Source organism: Melanerpes formicivorus, unplaced genomic scaffold (genome assembly GCF_026170545.1).
Source record: "Melanerpes formicivorus ecotype bairdi unplaced genomic scaffold, bMelFor1.0.p_v2 SCAF_3, whole genome shotgun sequence".
In the NCBI taxonomy this organism is placed as follows: Eukaryota; Metazoa; Chordata; class Aves; order Piciformes; family Picidae; genus Melanerpes; species Melanerpes formicivorus.
The window spans coordinates 32,540,962-32,559,241 of NW_027142355.1; the positions used below are offsets into that span (position 1 = coordinate 32,540,962).

Below are 18,280 nucleotides of genomic sequence, written 5' to 3' on the forward strand. Positions count from 1 at the left end.
AGTGATAAATTAGAGATTTGCTAATACATGAAGAGGATGTCCCACTATGCCGTTTGGGCTAGACAGTGTGCTGTTCAAATGCAAATTGTGTACATTATTTCAAGGATTGAAACAATTTATTATTTTGGAAATCCTTTTGGCAACACTAGAGTTATGTTTATGGTAGAACAATGATATAAAATGAAGGACTTGCTGTTGGAAGTGGAGGCATTATCTGTTCTGATAGGCTCAGTGTATGAAGAAAGACTAAAGATCCCGGCCCTGCAGAATTATGTGCATGAATGGAATGCCTTATATGTAAATCTTTTCAGGATAAGAACCTTTGTAATTTCTAAGACATAAGCCATATCTTTCTCTCTGCTTTGTGATTTGTACTCCACTATGAATGCATGACTAGTTATACCCAATTTTAACTCCTTGCAAGAGCAGTGACCATCTCCAACTACAAGTTAAGTTCAGAAGTGGGGAGAAAGCATTGCAGAGGCTTGTGGCACATGGATAGTGTTCTCCTTTGCACTCTGAAGTTGCCTCGTTTACGGCGTGGGTTTGCAATGGACTCACCTGTAGAAAGGCAAGACATTGAATCTCCACTTCTCTTAGGTCTATTTCCCCCCGTTGCAGACCTCAATATCTAGTGAAATAGCCTGCAGCTAGCAAAAGATGGTGAGGTGTTGATATGATTAACCAAAACTATTAAAATAATTGCTTCATCTAGTAAGTTGGTGGCAGCTGAAAGTGTAGTTTTTTCTCTCTGTTGCAGTAGCTCTGATCAGCGCGGGGCTCTAGTGCTAAGCGGGGGGCTACAGGTGTTATCTTCCTTTTTACAGAGAGTAGTGAATGATATGTGGAGCTAGGAGTTTATTTTTAGCCTAATTGAAGTCTTAACTTTCTAATAAAAATGTAACTGTTAGATTAGTCCTGCTTCATCATTATGGTTAATAATACTGTTAAGGCATCAACTTTATAGTACATGTTCCCTTCTCCGGGGTTACATTCACCCTTTCAGTGTCCTCTGAGTGGTGTTGATACCTCTCAATGATAACTGGAGGGGCAGATGAGTGAGGTAATAGTGAATCTCGTTGGCACACTGGCACTAGAAGTTTCATGTTGGCAGTGGGGTCCCTTACTGCCTCCTCATAATACTCTGGGAGATATAATTACAAATTTTCTAGCACAGTTGGCTTATTTGTGCTTTCTCCATTGATTCCTAGTTCCATATTATACTTGTTTTTCTGTTTGCTGTCACTAAAACTGGTTTTACCTGACTCACTCACTTGCATTGTGATTTGTATTTGCAGGCTGATGCCTCTGCTATCTTCCTGTGCTTGTGCTGTGCTACACTTTCGTTTTATTCTAGGTTCTGAGAGTGATAGACAGAAATGCTGTTCTGTGATGGGTCAGAGCTCTGCTTCTCTTCAGAAGTTGTGCCTCCTCCTCCTGGAAAATGAGAGAAGCTCCTCAGGGAGTTATGCTGGGGAAGGAGGAAAGCAGAGGTGGCTGAGTGCTTGGGGTGATAGTTTAGGCAAGATATGTCTTGCTGGGCTGTTGTGTCTCCAGCCTCAGCACTTCTAGACTGCTGCCCAATCTTTCCTGTTCTGGAGCTGGGATTGGGCTGGGAGAGTGCGCTGATGAGTATGCAGGATCTTAGTCAGATAGAGAAGCCTACTTTGGCTTTCATTGTGCTACCTCTGTAGCGTTCCTGGAAAAATCACAGCCAGTAGGAGTCTGTGTTTTATATTTAGTGTTTTGTTGTGTTGGTGGTGTTTGTTTTGTTTTGTTTTGTTTTTTTATATGAGGAAAACATTTGCTAGAGAAGCTTCCTGACATCTGAATTTTAAAAACAAAAAACCCCAAGAAAAATAAGAAGAGGGGGAAAAAAAGAACATAAAAGGAATAAGCTCTGAGCTTGCATTGCAAATTACTTGAAGGATGGTAACTAAAGTTAGAGAGCTGTTATGAAATTCAATTGGCATCTAAACCAACCATTAATTTATGATTTCCCATCAATGCAGTGTGAATTTATATGTCTTTCTTATGTGGCACCTGTGATTTTTCATACATATCTGACATTACTACCCAGACTCTAAACTGAAAAGACAATAATACTTCTCTGTTTCTGTTTCCAAGCCACAAAGCTGAATAAGACACCCCAGTTTATCTGTTTTTTTTAATGCTTTTTGTGTTGCTCGTATCTCCTGTGCTGTACTGGAGCTATATTCTTGCTGGCACTATGCAACCTGTGTTCTTACTGTTTGTGTAAGCCAAGAAATACTCATTTTAGCTTTTGTTCTGTAGTAATACCTAGACTGACTGACTTTTCTTTGAAAGACATGGAAGGACTTTTATACTTGTTTTTTTTTATACAGCATTTCATTCACTGTAACTTTTGACCTTTTTTTTTAATCTTCATTTTCTATTGTAAGTGGTAAGAGCAAGTTTAACTTTCTAGCTGTTATGAGAACCTACTACAGACAGAGCTAAGCTACATAATCTCTTTTGGCGGCTTTCTCGTGGTTATTTTTTGTGAAGGACTTGTGGGAAAGGCCACATTTGTTGGAACATGAAAACAGATACTTAAAAGGATTAGGTGAAAATGCAGAGGAAGGCTTTATGGAAAGGAGGCAAATTATCACTAACAGCTCTTACAAAAGCTGCTAGAAAATGTCAGAAGTCTGTACCTTTCTGAGTCAGAGGTTAGATCTTTAGATTTAGCGCTTCATCTAATGGGTAGCACCAAGGTAATTTTTCTGGTGTGACAAACTAGCATATTGATTTTCAGCTGAACCTTAATGTCTCTAGGTAGATAACAGCACTGTGTGTCTTCAAATCTTGGAATCTAAACCCTTTATTGTGTACAGAAATGCAATCATTTTGTATTTTTGAAGGATTTTGTATACTGTGTTCTCATCCAGGAGCCATTCCTAAGCAGGTAATAGATATACAAATTTCTTTCGGATCTAAATGTATTAACCATCTTTTAGTTTGGCAAAGTTCTCATTTTCTCTATATTTCTATTTCATGGTTGATGTTTTACATGGCATGCTATTCCTACAGTGTCCTCCACAGTGGATTCATACAGGTAACAAGTATTACAAAACAGCTTTTGTCTGAGTGGAGGCTAATTTATAATTACCCTTTTTGGCCATTGCTGTGCACACCCAGTGCCTGGTGTTAGAAGTGGTGAGTCCTCTGATTAGCAAAGACTGAAAGTGGCCTTTTCAAGAGCTACTCATGATGGCTTTGGCATTACTGGATTCAGCAGGACACTTTATCCATTGCAGCTCTCTCTTTTGCCTCACACTGTGATTGAGTCTGAAGATGAGAATTTAGATCAGCAAAGACAATCTGAAATTCCATGTGATTTTCTATACATTTTCATGTGTAGAGATTCAAGCATGTAACTTCGTTATCTTTTACAGCCCACTGTGAATGGGAAAAGTGGGATAAAATTGGAAAAGATCTCCCTGTTTTCATTATGTTATGAGCTGAAATAAATCATGTTTTTGTAACACCTGGTGCAATATTGTCTGTCCTCATAAACTGAAAAATTCAGGCCCAGGCTCAATTCAGGTACCAATTAGATACAAATTATGACACTTCCAGTGCCATTGCTTAAATATGACAGAGGAGCATATTGTGAAGGTTACCAGAGTCATCTGTGCAGGATGGTTTATTTTGTCACCAGGGGTGAATCCTGCTAGAGAATCTCCCTCACTTTGTTTGCTGTGCTGACAGCAAGCAGGGAGGTGCTGAGCCGTGAGCAGTCTGAGCTGCATGACCTGCTCACCCAGGAACAAGATGAGACAAGATGGGTGACCTCATTGCCCTCTACAACTACCTGAAAGTGGTTGTAGCCAGGAAGGGGTTGGTCTCTTCTCCCAGGCAACCAGCACCAGAACAAGGGGACACAGTCTCAAACTGTGCCAGGGGAGGTTGAGACTCGAGGTGAGGAGGAAGTTCTTCACCGAGCGAGTCGTTCATCATTGGAATGTGCTGCCCAGGGAAGTGGTGGAGTCACCATCCCTGGAAGCCTTCAAGAGGAGATTGGACGTGGCACTTCGTGCCATGGTCTAGTCATGGGGTCTGTGTTGACAGGTTGGACTCAATGATCCCCGAGGTCTCTTCCAACCTTAGTTATACTGTGATACTGTGACATCCTCTAGGATGTCACTGAACTCCATGCCTGGGTATTGCCTGGGCACATTCAAGCTGCCAGTAGTTGGCTGATTTGTTTTAAAGGGTTTTGTAATAGATATTAACAAATTATAGAGAAGATAAAAGAGAGAAAAGTACTCTCTTTTAATTTGTGTGCTGCAGGCCTCATGAGCTCTTCCATACTGAGGCTGCTCTGAATCTGTGTTTGGTTTTACTGTTGTGATTTTTTTCTTTTTTGTTTAAGTCTTAGAGTACAGTAGAGCAAGAATCCTTCATGCCATTTTCTATGCTCTTTCCATAACAATCTAGTGCTTGCCATTGTCCAGATCAATACACTGAGCTAGAAGGACCTCTCCTCTAACCCAGTTTCTGTGTCTACTGCATTCCTCAGTGGCTTTGTTTAAAAATGATGATGATCCTATGATAACTATATAGGGAATAAAAAGTAAAGATTCTCTGTTAAATTTGTAAGCATGAACATATATAATTTGCAGCTTCCCAGACTGTTGTTGGATATTTCATCTTTTCATTCTAGATACTCCACGTTTAAATCAAAATGAGACAGTTCTATGCCCTTTAGTTTTTCACACGTAGAAAATGCATTCCCAGTTCCCTCATGTCCATGGTCTGTCTGGGTTTTGGTTTATTGTTTTTTTTTCCTTAGTAGCTTTCTGGGTTTGACAGGTTCTTCCATAATATGTGAATATATCACCTCTTCCAGAGGTGATATATTCACAAGTAATAGACTAGTACCATCCAGAGTTACTGATGAAAGGGGAGGAAGGTATTAACAATGACGGTTTAACTGTTGCACTCTCCAGGACAAAATTACTGTCTGCTGATTCTTTTTTAACCCTTTTTTGCTTCCTGTGTTGCAGGATATTCATAAGCTTCAGTTGAAAGAAATAAATGTAGAGTTATTAACAGCAAGTGCAGAGATTGGTATAACACAGATGGGTCTTGGAAAGCAATATATAGAAAGTTATAGAAAGGCTGCTGTATAGTACCCTCAGAGTGTTGGACTAAATATGGCAGGAAGTAGCTCTCAAGCCTTTACTTCATAAAAATACAGTTAACTGAGAAAGCTTTAATGAGAAATCAGTTCTTCAAGTGCTTGCCATTTTAGAAAGCCGTTCTGGACTTGAGTTTATTTTTTCAGTGTTGGAGTTTATTTTCCACTGAAGCAAAAAAGTAAACATTCATATTAAGTGTTGGAAGAATGACAAGATCTATCGTATAATAGAATAGAATAGAATAAACCAGGTTGGAAGAGACCTTCAAGATCATCGCGTCCAACCTATCATCCAACACCACCTAATCAACTAAACCATGCAACCAAGCACCCTCTCAAGTCTCCTCCTGAACACCTCCAGTGATGGTGATTCCACCACCTCCCCGGGCAGCCCATTCCAATGGGCAATCACTCTCTCTGTGTAAAACTTCCTCCTGACCTCCAGCCTGAACCTCCCCTGGTGCAGCCTGAGACTGTGTCCTCTTGTTCTGGTACTGGCTGCCTGGGAGAAGAGACCAACCTCTTCCTGTCTACAACCTCCCTTCAGGTAGCTGTAGACAGCAATAAGGTCACCCCTGAGTCTCCTCTTCTCCAGGCTAAGCAACCCCAGCTCCCTCAGCCTCTCCTCATAGGGCTTGTGTTCCAAGCCCCTCACCAACTTTGTTGCCCTTCTCTGGACACGCTCCAGCAAGTCCAGCAATGTTGGGATGTACTAAATACTTGTTACTCCAAGAACTTCCTACAACTTGAGGTGTGTTGCTTGAAAAACACTTTTCAAAGGTACTGAGACTTAATACCATACAAATAGATACTCAGCAGGGGAGTGAATGGAGGCTAAAGTTTAGGTATGAGAAGGTGAATCCTTTTATGTATGTGGCTCTGTAAGATCGGTTCAAACTATTATTGTCCACAGACTCTGAGGAGTATTCTACAAGGAGGAGGAAATAACAGAAATGTTCTTTATGGATGGGGAATATTCTGATATTCTGTCCAGCAGTAGCAGGATGAAACTTCAATGTCTTAACTTATATACTTACTTTATAAGAGGAAGAAGGGGTGTGCCTGGAATTAGTCATCACCTTTCTTCTCTTAGCAGAGTGACAACTGTGAAAAATGTACATTGAACTTCTGGAGGTAAGGTGCCACAAGAAAATTGACTCTCTTTACATAGACTGACAGCACATACAAAGAAGTAGAATTATACAACTTACTGAAGCCTTATGAGAAATTACTCTATTTCCAGTCTTGTAAATAGTCATCAAATCACTGATGGGCACATCTGTTTTTGCATTGCAGTAAATCAGAGCATAAGGGAAACAGACTAGCGAGCACACCTTGGCTAAGCTATGTGCAAAATAGTATAGCTTTGAAGCCTGAGTGCTTGGGTCTTCTGTGTCTCCCATGGAATCAGCAATTTCTATATCTAAAAAAAATCCTTAGTTTCCATTCACATTCTTAAATCATTGTCCTTTTGGCTCTTAACACAACTTAAAAGTACTTAGTGTAGAAGGGATGAAGTTACAAAAGGAAATGCAGGCATGTGTGTTTATGTGGCAAATTTCTGAAGCCAGTACTCTGAATTATCATAGAATCATAGGATGGCAGGGGTTGCAAAAGACCTCTGGAGATTGTTGAGCCCACCCCATCTGCCAAAAGCAGGATCGCGTAAGGCAGGTTAGACAGGAGTGCATACAGACAAGTCTTGAAAGTCTCTAAAGGAGACTCCACAACCTCTTTAAACATCCCGTTCCAGTGCTTGGCTAGCCTTACAGTAAAGACGTTTTTTACTCATGTTGGGATGGAACTTCCTGTGTTCCAGTTTGTATTCCTTGCTCTTTGTCCTGTCAGAGGACACCTCTGAAAAGACTATAGCACTTTCTTCTTGACACTCACTCTTCAGATATTTATAAACATTAGTAAGATCTCCTCTCAGTCTTCTCTTTTCCAGATGAAACAGTCCCAGGTCTCTTAGCATTTGCTCATAAGGCAGATGTTCCTTAATCGTCCTCATAGCCCTCTATTGGTTACTCTCTAGTATAATGTATTATATGATGTGTTTGCTTTGCATTAGATCTTGGAAGTGTTTGGAAAGTTGCAAGCTGTGTCAGTGCAGTGTCGTTCCTACCTTGGATTCACTGATCCAGACATATATAAATTATTACACCCCAAATGCTAAGAGAAGAAATGGAGGTTTGAAGGTAGTGTGACAGTTTCTACAGCTGTTAATCAGAGAAGAGTTAGAAAGAAGAAATCAGAGTTGAAGTTGAGTAAAGCTTTTTGAATATTTCTAGAAGGGCATGCCAGAGTATGCTGGATGGAAACTAATGTAGGGAGGAATCAGAAGAGATGCTATAAAGGGAAGAATAAATTGTATTAGAGAAAGCAGGAGTTTGATGTATCTGAGCAGGCATCTCAGTGTAATGTACTTCAGGAGAGAGCTCCCGGATCGAGTTTTTTCTGATAAGGTATTAATGGCCTTTAAAATAGCTAAATGTGCACTCAAGCTTATTTTTAAGGGTAATCTATAATAGCTTGTATATCAAGTACTCAGAAAAAATAAACCCATACAAGTTCACTCTGCTTTTAAATTTTAATTTTGGTATGAATTTATTAATGTCTTATCTTTATGCACGACAGTGACTAACTGGAAACTCACATGTTTATGAATTGCAGGAGGCATCTGGCAAAAACTGATTATAAGAAAGCGTTGTGTATACGCATAACAATTACTGACAGAACTGGTAATTGAAAACTCGAGAGCTGAGCAAACAACTGAACCCTGTCTTTATTCAATTCTAGATACTGTGTCTGCGTCTGCATTGAAAACACTCGCCTTAGTAGAGGTTGGTGACTTTTCTTCTTTCGGTTCTCACATCCAGTTTTAAAGCAATTATTTATCACCATGTGTAAAGTAATGAAGTGAAAAATGTGATTTCCTTAGTGGCAAATAATTAGTCCCAGTGCCGTGATAAATGTGGTTAAAAACTGTGTTAATTTGGAAGCTTAGGCTGAAGCAATGCACAGAAGCAGTGTTGTGCTTTTGACCTCATCAGTGTGGTTGGTTTCTAAATGTTAGCTGTATTAAAATACAGCATTTTAGCATTATGTCTACTGGCAAAAATTTTGGTTCAACTGCTTTCCTGCTTTGAATTGATATTGGATGTGTATATCCATCAGTTCCTTTTTGAAGGTTGGGCTAGTTTGTACTTCTGAGGCTGTGCCTATCATGAAAGCTGCACCAAATAAACTTTGTGTATATATTGTGCAGAAGCATAGGACCTGATCTGTATTTTTATTGACTATTCAGAAATTATCTACTAAGTACAGGACACTATTGGCACTGTGCTTAGCATTATACCAGACTGTAATATTTCTGGTCCTCACAGAAACTGTGCTTAGTCTCTTATTTTGATTTACAAGTGAATCTTCTTGTCAACCAGATCTGATGGAGCTCGTGTGGCACTGTGGAAGAACAGTGTGCTTTTTGAGCCTGTAGCAATGCATGCTGCTTCAAGCAGACTTTCTTTTGGAATGGAATGGAATGGAATGGAATGGAATGGAATGGAATAGAATAGAATAGAATAGAATAGAATAGAATAGAATAGAATAGAATAGAATAGAATAGAATAGAATAGAATAGAATAGGTTGGAAGAGACCTTCAAGATCATCATGTCCAACCTATCATCCAACACCACCCAACCAACTAACCCATGCAACCAAGCACCCTGTCAAGTCTCCTCCTGAACACCTCCAGTGATGGTGATTCCACCACCTCCTCGGGCAGCCCATTCCAATGGGCAATCACTCTCTCTGTGTAGAACTTCTTCCTAACATCCAGCCTGAACCTCCCCTGGCACAGCCTGAGGCTGTGTCCTCTTTCATAGCAGTTCTGTCCCCTGCACTTAAAAAGGTACTTTTCTATATCCTTTTTTCCTACGGGACAAGTGTCCATGAGGCAGATTTTTCATTTCTGCAACCTGTTTTGTATCTGAGAAAAGGTCCATCAGGTTCCTCTAATACACCTTTTCCATTTGAGAGAGATTTTATCCACCTTTGTTGCATTGCTCCTCATGCTTAGTTTTCTGCATACATACTGTCATGCTTTCCTTACCAATAAACCCTTATTGCACATGGCACATGTTGTTCTCTTATTAAAGAGTGACCATTAACCCTGCTTATTGTTCTGTACAAAGGAGCTCATGATCCTGGGATGAGTAGGACATACCTTATGCTTTTTGTTTTCATTCATAATGGCCAAAGTCTTCTGCTGTTTCTAATTTGTAGTTACCATAGGCAAAGATGACTATTACATTTATTCTTTGGCTGAAATAAAGACAAAATGAAGGCCAAAGGCCTGTACAGAGGAGTGAGAGGTGGAAGTGCTGTTTCCTGCAGTGGCAGTTAGCATTGCTTATTCTCCTTCTGGGACAAGGCACCTGCTTATGAATCCATCAGGTAGTGCTCTGGATCTGTGCAGCTGCAGCAAGCCTGCACATCGGGTAATGTCTTATGTGCTGTTCCTCATCCAGTATTTTTCCCTGGGGAAGAAAGCAGCTGGGAGTAAGCTGCCTGTCTCCTGCACAATTCTCTCCAGAGCACCTGGGATGTGGAGAGGAAGCAGGGCCCGTCAAGTACAGTGGCAGAAAGACATTGGGAAAGGCAGCACAGCTGTAATGTGAAATTGCAGGTTCTGTTATACTCTCTTACCTTATGGTATTAGACAGCCGTGTGTAGGGTCTGCCAGTTGTTCGTGTCTTCTTCAGGACAGGGAGGGATTCTGAGCCATGATGTGCTGCAGCAGAGAAGTGCTCTCTGGTAGGACTCAGAACTTAGGACACCATTTGGCTGCAGGTGATAGCACAAGGTGCCCATTGTGTGCTTCTCACACAGTCTGACTCAGAGAAATACTTCTGAGATATGAGCAAGCATTCTATTTGAAGTTGAGAGGCAAGTATATTAGTTCAGTGAGTATTCAGCGTGAGTAGTGCTGTTGTCTTAATTGCTGCATAAGCTGCAGCATCTCATCTAACAAAGCTGTATGCTCTGACTAACTAAATATCCAGATATATACTATGTAGCATATAGTAGTACTTCTCATATATAGTTGTATTTCTGTGACGCAGTTCAGTCTCTTCACATGAAAATTAAGCATTGTGATGCCCCAGAGTATGAAAGAGTTGGATCTGTGTTTAGATGTGACTCTTGCTTCAGACTAAATACTTCTCAACAATCTTGCAGATTTCAATTTGAATATGTTTGAATGAGCAGAAACAGTTCAATCAACATTTTCCTGGTTTAAGCCTTTATGGGATGCATTCTTCTTATTCTGCATTAATTTATACAGCTATGCAGCTGCCTTTTATATTGGGGGCATTATTTTCGAATCACTGAAGTATTTTAAGAGCGATGCCCATGGTAAAGGCATAAACAAAGTACAAAGGACAGTCTGTTTCCTCCATAGCAGATTGTTGAGGAGTTTGTGCCAGCCAGTACAGAGTGCAGTCATGTCTTACTCCCCTCAAGAGAGATTAATTACTCAACTGCCTCAGCTCCTGCTGCTCCACATTCTTATACTTAAGCTGTATTGTTGGAGTGATCTGCTCCTCTTCTTCATGAAGGATCTTCACCTGTGAGTTCTTTTGGATATGTGCCATCTTTCCCAGCAGTGTAGTTAATTGTGCCTTTGAGATTTTTGGTTTTAAAACAACAGCTTTTTTATTTTTCCCCCCCAAACAATAGCAGTGAGCACAACAATATCTATTAAAACTTCTGCAGATTTGCAGAGTTGGTGCTGTTGATTGATACTCTGTTATGTTGCAATAGCCCAGGTAATGTTTAGAATAAACCTTTATTTAGAATAAACCCAACCAGGTTGGAAGAGACCTTCAAGATCATCGTGTCCAACCCATCAACCAATCCAACCCACCCAAACAGCTAACCCATGGCACCAAGCACCCCATCAAGTCTCCTCCTGAAAACCTCCAATGATGGGGACTCCACCACCTCCCCAGGCAGCCCATTCCAATGGGCAATCACTCTCTCTGTATAGAACTTCTTCCTAACATCCAACCTGAACCTCCCCTGGCACAGCCTGAGACTGTGTCCTCTTGTTCTGGTACTGGCTGCCTGGGAGAAGAGACCAACCTCCGCCTGTCTACAACCCCCCTTCAGGTAGTTGTAGAGAGTGATAAGGTCACCCCTGATTCTCCTTTTCTCCAGACTGAGCAATCCCAGCTCCCTCAGTCTTTCCTCATAGGGCTTGTGTTCCAAACCCCTCACCAACTTGGTTGCCCTTCTCTGGACTCGTTCCAGCAAGTCAACCTCCTTCCTAAACTGAGGGGCCCAGAACTGGACACAGTACTCGAGGTGTGGCCTAACCAGTGCAGTGTACAGGGGCAGAATGACCTCCCTGCTTCTGCTGGCCACACTGTTCTTGATGCAGGCCAGGATGCCATTGTCCCTCTTGGCTGCCAGGGCACACTGCCGGCTCATGTTCAGCCTACTATTGACCAGCACCCCCAGGTCCCTCTCTGCCTGGCTGCTCTCCAGCCACTCTGACCCCAGCCTGTAGCTCTGCATGGGGTTGTTGTGGCCAATGTGCAGAACCCGGCACTTGGATGTGTTCAATCTCATGCCGTTGGACTCTGCCCATCTGCCCAGCCTGTCGAGGTCTCTCTGCAAAGCCTCTCTACCCTCCAGCAGATCAACTCCTTCCCCCAGCTTGGTGTTGTCAGCAAATTTACTGATGATGGATGATGCATTTTGCTATTTTTCTGTTCAAAAATTTCATTCATGTTTGCAGTTTCCTCTGGCAATTGACACAATAGAGATTATGAAAAGATGTGTCCAGCTAAGATCACCTCATTCAAGTATATTTCTGTCTTCTACTCATTTTACTGTGAAGTAGGTAGCACTGTGTGCCTTCAAGAATTAATTATGTGTGGGTTTTTTTAACTTAGACTTTGCAGCTATGTGCATATTTTAATGAGGCTGCCACTACAGTCTCTTAACATGTCTTAGTGCTGTTACCCTCCCCTTGGGGTTAAAATGAAAGGCACCTCCTGAGTGCTGCTTCCATTGGTGGTGAAACATTTTGGCTTTGCTAATGACAATATTGAAGCACATGCACAGGTATTACAAAGCATTGAATAGAATCAGTAGCAAATACTGAGGGTCAAATATTTCCTAGTTGGGGACTTGCAGAGAAACCTTTGCTAATTCACAAAAGCCAGTAGGCTTGGCATGACAGAGACAAGTCACTACTTGAAGTAACCCATAGCCCTTCAATTAATAGAATAGAATAGAATTAACCAGGTTGGAAAAGACCTTTGAGATCATCGAGTCCAACCTGTCATCCAACACTATCTAATCAACTAAACCATGCAACCAAGCACCCCATCCAGTCTCTTCCTAAACACCTCTAGTGATGATGACTCCACTACCTCCCTGGGCAGCACATTCCAATGGCCAATCACTCTTTCTGTGAAGAACTTCTCCCTAACATCCAGCCCAAACCTCCCCTGGCACAGCTTGAGACTGTGTCCTCTTGTTGTGGTGTTGGTTGCCTGGGACAGAGACAAGTCACTACTTGAAGTAACCCATAGCCCTTCGATTACAATGACTACTGTTCTAAACTTTGACATCTCCCTGTAAGCGCAGAGCACTGCAAATGCCAAAGCATTAAGATTCCAGTGATTACTTCTGCAAATTAGATTGGGAATCACTGTGCTACTGCTGAGAAGCAGAGAAAAATCTATTAGTGGTTTGAATAACGATGTTATGAGTTCAGCTTCTGGATGCACATCAGGTGCAGACAGGAGAAAGGCCATATGCTCTCTGCCCTGCAGTCTTCTGGTGGGAAGATTGTCAGCTGCTGGGAAAGTAGTGAGTCTGTTTTGGTAGCAGCCAGGCTGTCTCTTTGTTCTCCCAGGAGATCAACTATAGGGTAGAGGTCCAGAAAGGTGGTTTCCACAGCTGTAGGTCAGACTTGTTGCATCATCTGATGTGCTTGATAGATAAACAGAATAAACCAAACCAGGTTGGAAGAGACCTTCAAGATCATCGCGTCCAACCCATCAGCCAATCCAACCCACCTAAACAACTAACCCATGGCACCAAGCACCCCATCAAGTCTCCTCCTGAACACCTCCAATGATGGTGACTCCACTACCTCCCTGGGCAGCCCATTCCAATGGGCAATCACTCTCTCTGTATAGAACTTCTTCCTAACATCCAAACTAAACCTCCCCTGGCGCAGCCTGAGACTGTGAGGGATTTGGAACAGATTTGAGTCTATTATCACCAGAGGCTAACTGCAGAGCACTTCTGGAGTCCTGGACACTTTTTTCGTCTGAGTAATGGCAAAGTAAGTCTGCTTGGCCAAAGAAATGTTTTTAGAAGTTGTAGTGTCTCTGCAGAAGCATGAGGGGCAGTGGCCTGTAAGGACAGTTTGTTTTTCAGTAGAGGTAACTTCATTTTGAAACTTAAGTTATATCTAGAGCTCTTTCAAAAGTAGGTATTTGAAGTATAAATTGTGCAAGGTGATGTATGTATACTGCTGTGGGATGCACACTGAGCTAGATACAAGTGTTTCCTATCTTTATTTCTCTGTTAGGATTTTTTGTTTCATTCTCCGCTGTCCCATACTGAGCTCATTTTTCTCTCTCACTGTTTCCTCCTTTCTGGAGTAATTGCTTCCACTGACTTCCAAAGCTTAGTAACCTGACTTTAGAAACAGGATTTTAGGCAGGATCTTTCATGCCCCTCCCACCAGCAGTTGCTGACTTTTTCAGACTTGCCCACACAAGGTATCTTCTCTTTCACCACATCTGCATCTTACAGTTCTTACAGTTTCCTACCAGCCTGTTCCTAACCCTAGCAAAGAGATACCTAATAAACAGTGAGTGATTTTCTGTGTAAAAGATGAAAGATGTGAAGCACTGACAGTGCCAAGCCCATCAGCTACCCCATCTCTCTACTGGATCATCACAGGGAAAAGGCAAAAATGTCAGGGGATGCCAGCACGTTACTTATGGCCACTACATTGTGTCCTGAAAATGTTCCCTCGTCTGTTTCATAACAAAGCTTGAAGATGAAAGGAGATTCAGGCTGGATGTGAGGAGGAGGTTCTTCACCATGAGAGTGGTGAAACCCTGGAATGGGTTGTCCAGGGAGGTGGTTGAGGCCCCATCCCTGGAGGTGTTTAAGAGCAGGCTGGATGAGGCTCTGGCCCGCCTGATCTAGTGTGGGGTGTCCCTGCCCATGGCAGGGGTGTTGGAACTAGATGATCCTTGTGGTCCCTTCCAACCCTGACTGATACTGTGATACTATGAAAATATTATTCCAGTTTAAAAGATTTTTCTATAGGCATACCATATAAGTTAATAAAGAATTTGATCTGAAATTTAAAAATGAAAGGAAACCAGAAAATTTAAGGAGATTCAGCTTAATTTGTCTTCCCTCCTGACAATCCGTTCTCACAAAAATTGTTTTGAGGATCATATTTTAGATGTGGGATGCCACCTGTGTGTTTCTGAGCTCTCTTCCCCTTGTTTTATAGAACAATGGAAAATGATACTTTTCAAAATGATTGATGTTTGTGCAGGCTGGGAATATGTCTGTGTCAGTTCTGTGAGTGGCATCTTTATCACAACCTGTTTTGACAGGGGGTTTTCATTTAGCTTTGTATATTCATTTTGTAAGAGGCATTTGCATGTAATAGCCAAACTGCATCTGGGAAATTGTGACAGAAGCAATCACACTGTGGATGACTTTATGGGTTAAACAAGCAGCTCAACTCTGAATGATGTCTTCTCAGAGCGAGGCTGAGAAGGAGAATGTGGAAATTCTCCACAAATAGCACAGAGAGCAGAAGGGTGTCAGTCAGAGGTTTTCTCTGACTGGAAGGAAAGTGAAGCAAACAAGGTGAGTTGTCTGTCCAAAGCACTCAAACAAAACCCTTGACTCACAGGTTCCTCAGAGGTACAGCTAAGAAAGGAATAAACAGTCATCTGGCTTTTAGGAAGAAAATATTTAAGCAACTCTGGATTCTTAAGAGCAGAATTTCAAAGACATGTGATTCAGGTCAAAGCCTGCCCACCCTTGGGGAGGGGACATAGAAGAGGCATGGAAGAGACAGCAAGAGAGAGTGGGTGAGACACGAATCCTGTTTGGCCTTTACTCTCAATACAGAGTAAAACTAAAGTCAGTTTACATTCATGATAAAATTTAAAACAGAAGTAAATCATGTGAAGAGACTCATTACTGAGTAGCTGTGGCAGCAGCTGTCATCAGCTCACACTCAAACTGCTGAGCCTTCGAAATTGGTGAGGATCACAAGTGTCTTGTTGCCTATTTAGGCTGGGTTCTGTTTAGACGAGGGTCTGCAGTTTAAAAAGAATCAATACAATTCTAAGAATTTTGGGCTTTCATTTCATGCTTTATATATTATTTACATACACATATGTATCAAACCTGTAATGTGTAGAGTACATTTAAAATTCTAAATACATAGTAAAAATACAGTTTTAATGTATAGTTAGCTATATTGTGCCAGTTACTTATGTTATGTACTTCAGTAAATGTAATCAATTTTCATAGACCTTGTGTTGCCAGTGCCACTAATGGGATGGAGCTTTAATTTGGTGCAACATTTTGCTGTTTCCTATGGAAACAAGGATTTTGCAATCACTTTCTGTCAGTCCTCTGCATAAGGTTTTGAACTGCTAATCTAGCTCCCCCAAGATGGGAAGGAAGTCTTCTTAGAGTCTTGAAGATAATTAAGTTCTTGCAAGTTTCACTATGGCCATAGCTCAGTTAAGAGGAAAATCCCAAATCAGTGCCCTACTGAGTAGAAAGCTGTCATTTATTCTCCTTGGCAGCAATCAGCATACACATACCTCCAGGCTAAGCACAGCAGGTGCTGTCTCCTGCCCAGAAGGAATGTCAGAAAGTAAATGTGGTGCGAAAGAAGCAGAAATTGTTTTGGTTCAGGGTGTGAGAGAAGTAGGACTTGAGTCTGTGGGAAATAGTTTCATTACATCTGTTGGTCGCAGGACAACTCATTACATTTAATTTTTTAACTATTTCACCATTCATCTCTTCAGTTTTGAAGAGATGTAATTACTGCAGGTGGCTCAGTTGGTAGTGCATAAGACCCTTAATGGGAAGGTCGTGAGTTCAAGCCTGTGGTGGGCAGTAGTGTCCTCCCTACTGTAGTCGTGAGGTCTGTGGTGACAGGTTAGACTCGATCTTTGAGGTCCCTTCCAACCTTAGGAATACTGAATACTGAATTCACTAGATAGACAGTTTTAGAGATAAGGTGCCTCTGAGCTGAGAATGAGTGGGAAATTGAGAGTCTTTGTGCATTACTTAATGCAACTAAGGCTATTTTACTTCTTACTTTAGAATTATTAACTGTGAACCAATTTTTGGTCTTGCTCTCTGACAGTAGTCTGACCTGCAGCTTCAGAAATCTTTTTCTCTGATCTTTGAACAGACTAGCAGTCGTGAGCACGTCACTTCAGAAGACCATTACACAAAGAAATTAGATTCAGTATGGAATCACAATGAACTTAAACATTTACTTGATTCTGAGAGCTGATCCTTTATGTCATTTTCGTTATCATCAGTGTATTTGCTGTATCGTATTGTGACAAAAGGATTTGAGCACTATAGATCATTTCTGAAAACAAAAATGAGTTCAGAAGTCCTGCTTTTATGAAATCTTGAATGACCTTGGGTACCAAACTAATCAGAATAAAGAAAAGTGGAAGACAAAATTCAAATTATGTGAACAACACAGCCTTTCAGAGTGCTGTAGTTTGTTAAATTTGGCTTCTGACAGGCAGGCAGTGATTTGGGTTCCCAGTGTGGGGAGGCGTGACTGCCACTGCCCAGCTCTTGTCATCCAAGAGTCACCAGCTGAGCCGATGGCTTGTGATAAAATACGGAACAGAGAAGAGATGGCATTACCCCTAAACAGGAGGTAGCTTTAAACAATGCAGGAGTACTTTGAATGAAATTTGAAGAAACTGAGAAAAGAAGATGACCTATGAGCAAAATCAAAGGTACATGATTTGGCTATATAAAGGCAAATTTGAGCATTATTAAGGGGAAGGAATGATATATTGAGAAAATTAATTTGTGTTGCTTTCAGCAGCACTCATTGCAGAGAACAACTCAGGAAAACCACTTGTTCAGTAATACAACAAAAAGTAAACATAGTTTTAGGCCCCACTCCCGGAAAGACATTGCATTGCTGGAGTGTGTCCAGAGAAGGGCAACAAAGCTGGTGAAGGGTCTAGAGAACAAATCTTACGAGGAGCAGCTGAGAGATCTGGGATTGTTTAGTCTGAAGAAGAGGGATCTGGAGGGAAGATCTCTTTGCTTTCTACAACTACCTGAAAGGAGGTTGTAGTGATGTGAGGGGTCAGTCTCTTCCTTAGTATCAGGTGATAGTGATATGGGAGAAGATTAACCTTTTTGTGTAAAATAAGTAATTAAAACTGTCAGTAAAATTCTGTTTGTAAAATTCCTTATCTTGAAAACCATTTGAGCTTAGCTAGCATACCACAATAACCACACTGGATAGCTGATTGGCTGGTGAGAAAAGAGGAGAATAACAGGAGGAAATGTGTCTGCATTGTATCTTTGTCTGCCAAAAACTGCAGGAGACAAGAAAAGAGCATGTGCCAGCCCAGCAGGTCAAAAGGGCAAAAGTGAGGAAGACTCAAGGCCTGCCTCCCCACGACCACCGAGTACGACCCCCAGAGAACTCGCACAGGCTCCCTAGCATGCTTTGCGGTATTAAAATGACTCTGGGGAACTCACAGAATATGCAAGAGATTTCTAAGAACCCATTTTACTGAACACCCCCCCTTCCTCTTTTATGAAAATAAAATGTGCTTGTAAAATTGTGCCCAGTACACAGGGCTTTAGAGAGATCCTGCCTGCATCCAGTGCTGCAATAAAGCATAATAAACTTCACAACTTGTTTGAGTTGTGGAGTTTTGTCTTTTCCCACAGATCAATAGGATGAGAGGAAATGGCCTAAAATTGTGCCAGGAGGTTTAGACTGGATATTAGCAAAAGATTCTTTAGTGAAAGAGTGG

The 18,280-nt window shown here is 41.4% G+C and overlaps 1 protein-coding gene across 1 annotated transcript in view; it reads left to right on the plus strand.

Annotated features, from left to right (window-relative positions):
* CNTN1 (contactin 1) overlaps window positions 1-18,280 on the plus strand; it is a 253,887-nt gene that overhangs the window by 73,196 nt on the left and 162,411 nt on the right. The window contains exon 2 of the mRNA XM_068170206.1: window positions 7,967-8,010. The gene's annotated coding sequence lies outside the window, so the exon portion shown is untranslated. The remainder of the gene's footprint in view (window positions 1-7,966; window positions 8,011-18,280) is intronic.